Here is a 4,460-nt window from a genome sequence, read left to right on the forward strand (position 1 = left end):
TTTTATTTAGATAAAGTCTTTCTATCCAGCTTCTTCTGGGTTTGAGTGCTTCACAAAATTGTCAGTTATCATATATCATTAAAATGAAGCGGTCATAAAACGTAAGAATCATGCCAGATCATGCTGAAAGCCTATCTTCTTCAATAATTTGTTTTCCAATGGGGCAATCAGGGTACCTCACACGTCTGGCCCCGCAGTTAAGAAGAGGGCAGTGCCCACCTTGCACAGCAAGTTTTGGGTGCTATGAAAGAGTCCGCTAAAGATGATTTATTTACTTCCTTATCATCTTTGCTTCAGGAATGGGAGATATTTGTGGGAATTTCTGACTCATGTGCAAAATACTGTAGTTTGGATGACTAAAGATCTTCCTATTAATTTTGTGACCAGAATCTAAATTTGGCACTAGATAAAACAGTTTAACAAATAAAATAATTGATAAGTTTTACATAAAACATTTAAAACTCAAACTTATTGATGTGTTATTAAGGACCTTGTTTTTATAGCCATAGTTTTAAAAAATGTGTGGGAATTTCTGACTCATGCAAAATAATAAGATTTTCCAGCTCTTGAGGGCAAATTCACAATTGCTTTATAGGTATCCCAGGAAACCTAAATAGGGTGATAGCTATTATGTGGGTCATTCTAGCAATGGTGTATTTATGGCTGGACCTCAGGGTTAAAGTTGAAGTCTAGGGCTCTGCAACCAAGAAGATCTCAGATGATTGCCCAAAAAGGCCAGTGTCAATGTTGAGTCATTCACAGGCTGACAACGGTTGGTGCAACATCCTTACTTCTTGGTAAATCTCTAGTTAGGAATGTGTGCTGGGCATATTCATCATTATAAATTGCTGAGCATGTTCATAATTATAGATGCTCATTTAATTATTTTCGCTTAAACACAATTTTTTTTTATTTCTGCTACAAAACAGCATCTGTACAGAGACAGTACCTAAGACAATTAAGTCCAGCATTTAAAATTAACTAGTTCTCTTCCACTTCCTTCTGACTGCCCAAATGCCAGGAGGGAGAGCTGGAATATTGCATTAAAGTGAGGCTGTCAAGCAATTAGTCAGTTCAAGAACTGGAAAAGAAAAGACAGGACAGTCTGTGGCAGAAAACTCAGATTCCAGGGAGAAAAGGAACTGAGCTGAATGCAAAAAGTTACACAAAGGACTAGATGGACTGAAATAATTTTATTATTCTGACTAGGACTTGACCAAAGAAGGGAAGAATCTAGATAAGAGTTAGATCAAAGGTGTAAAACAGTTTGTGCCATCTTTGCAGTTTGCTGGAGACCAAGACAAAAAGCAGAGGAAGAGGGAGCTAAGAATCATATGCCATTTCATTTAAGTTAAATTAATGTCAGCCACAAATTTTAAAATAGCTTTGAGGAGCTATACTGAAGGTATATAAGCATTAAATGTGTGGTTTAACCTAATATTTTGAATTTTTTTTTACCTAAGAGTGGTAGAGGGAATTTATTTGAGCAATATTTTTAAGTAAATTGACTTTAATTTGTATTTATCAGATTGCAAAATTCAGATAAGTGCACAATGTAGTCAACTCCAAAGATGTATAAAGTTGTGTATGTTAGGTTGCATATGAAAAGGCATACATCAGGGAAAGCTGTATATAGAAATAGATGCAAATTGTTCTGCAGCAAAGAGATTCCCCCCTCCCTCCCTCTCTCTCTCATTACTGCATGACTGATGTGGACAAGAAGTTGCATGAGATCCATTCCTGTCTTCACTTCATGCCTTACTGTCTGATCAGAAGTGGAGAAATTCTATGGAAGATACCAACAAATGATAAGAGGCTTATTTTAGTTGAGGCAAGTTGGAAAAACAGATGTTCACTTGATAGCCGAAATAGAGACCATAGGAGAGGAAATGAAAACAAGGAACTCAGTTAGTTTCCTTGCCTCCCATTCCCTTCTCAGCATAGATTATGCTTGCCTTGTCAATAAAATATGCTTATTATTTCTAATGAAGGAGAGGATAATATTACATTTCCAGAAATGGGGCAGATATTCAATAAAATTCCAACAATATACTTATCAAACATTGATGCTTCTAAATTTGATGAAAGGGTGTCACATGAACATTATTTTTGGCAGCTTCTAGTTTGGCATTTCCAAAGGTCTCCATGGTAAGCCCAGATGTATTGCAAAGTCCTTTGCCTACTTGTCTATATTCTAGACTTGGCAGCAATGTCTGCAAAAGTAATTTAATTATACTCAGTTTATTGTCCTTGGCCTATATCCTGCTTCTACAAATACATACATAGTAAGATTTGTGTGTCCTGAAAAGTAATAACATTCGTGCCATTGCAATGCACAATTTGGGTGTAGGCCAGATCATCTTTTCTCCATAAGCAGTTGTTCAAAGGACAGTTGTTCCCCAATGTAGTAGCAGTGGTGCTGGGATAAGAAGCCTCTGCAGTAACTAAGTTGGAAAGATGATAGAATTCCATAAACTTGGGTGACTTCTGACCCAACTAGCAGAGAAATGGAAGAGACATCATGGGTCTTTGCAACTTGTGGCATGGATGCCAGGGTTTGGATTCCAGGGCAATCACCTTATGAGAAATATGGAGGATTTTTTTTAATTTGGAAAAAAATCAGAAGAGGCAAATACAGTAAATGTATATGTGCATGAAAACTATTTCTCTTTGTCATGTTATTAAAACCCTGAGACATCCAGTAAAGCTGAGCAGTGGAAGATTCAAAAGAACTAAAGTACACAATGCCCATTGTTCAACACTGGCATTTACTAACACAAGATGTGCTATGGCAGTCAGATTTCCATGGCTTTAAAAGGAATTTTGAAAAAGAGGAGTGGGAGATACAGGTATCCCGGCCTCCTAGACTGATGACTTGCGAGGTGGTGGTGGTTGAGAATGATATAAATGAGAGCCAGGAGAAAATTGTTTTCATTTCATGTACATAATTCTCCTGTTCATCTATTGAAACTAAATGTAGATAATATGGTGTTTTGTTTTGTTGTTTGTTTGTTTGTGTGTTTTGTGCCTCTGAGTCAGTGTTGACTCCTGGCGACTGCCTGGATAAGTCCTTGCAGTTTTCTTGGCAAGGTTTTTCAGAAATGGTTTGCCTTTGGGAGCCCTGCTTCCTAGGGCTGAGAGAAAAGGACTAGCCCAAGGTCACCCAGCTGGCTTCGTGCCTAAGATGGGACTAGACCTCACAGTGTCCTGGTTTCTAGCCTGTTGCCTTAACCACTACACCAAACTGGCTCTCTACTATCATGCATTTGGTGATTATCCCATTCTATTATTATAAACATTACCAATTTAATAACATTTTTGCAGGTCCCTGGGGCCTCTACAGCTTTGTGAGGGAGCATGCACCCTTGAAGCATCAGGTAGACATCTCTGTTCTTCCTTATTTCCTGGATAAAGGGTTCTGGATTCATATTTTGTTTATGGGCTTTCTGTAAGCATCAGGGTGCTCACTGTAGGAAATAGATATACTATGGCTTGGGTTATGGGGGATAGGACAAGATATGGCCACATAAGGAACACAAAATGAAATTCTAATTTCTACTTACCAACACCTACAAGGCTGGTTATTGAAGACCAGCCTTGCTAGATCTTTGTTACGTTATCCCAGTGTTCTTCAAACTTAGCAACTTTAAGCTATGTGGACTTCAACTCCCAGAATTCCCCAGCCAGCCATGCTGGTTGGGGAATTCTGGGAGTTGAAGTCCACACAGCTTAAAGTTGCCAAGGTTGAGAAACACGGGGTTAGCCATATTACTGTTAGCTCTCTCTGGAACTGTACAGTGCAAATGTGGATTTCACAAATTCATCATACACATATTACTGGAAGCATGACATGGGGCACTCCATTATATATTAGGATCAACATAAATATACCACATCCTATAAAAGCTCTTTCCATACCCAGGGTATATTGAGCACCACTCCAATAGGAAGCTTTACTTCAGGGAACAAAACAGAAAGAAACTTTCTTGACCCTAGTTTTGCTAGCTGGCATCTTGGACAGCTTTACCAATGGGTCTGGGTTCAGAAAAAAACTTTAAATCATCCTTCTTTTGCATATTTGTATCATCAGTGTTTTTAGAATAAATATATTTAGTAATTTAAATAAAGGCATCTCTGCTGCTTACATTGCTTATGAATGCAATGTATGTATATTAGATTTTAAAAGAAAAAAACTATTTGAACCATATGTATTTGCTTGTACGAGGACATCTGTAAATTGTAAGAAGTTCCATGCTTCTGTTTGTATCTGCTGTTTGTCTGACTAGGGTGATTGGTGGGTACCTCCATTGACTATAAGGGGGAATAGTACTGTACAGTGTGGAATGTATTGTGTTTATTTCTAATGCATTATACTGGTGACAAATTTTCATCTGCTAAGGGATGCAAATACAGTAAAGCAGCAACAATATATGACCTGTGATTAAATAAAGAGGGTCTGA

This window comes from Candoia aspera, chromosome 4 (genome assembly GCF_035149785.1).
Source record: "Candoia aspera isolate rCanAsp1 chromosome 4, rCanAsp1.hap2, whole genome shotgun sequence".
Classification (NCBI taxonomy): Eukaryota; Metazoa; Chordata; class Lepidosauria; order Squamata; family Boidae; genus Candoia; species Candoia aspera.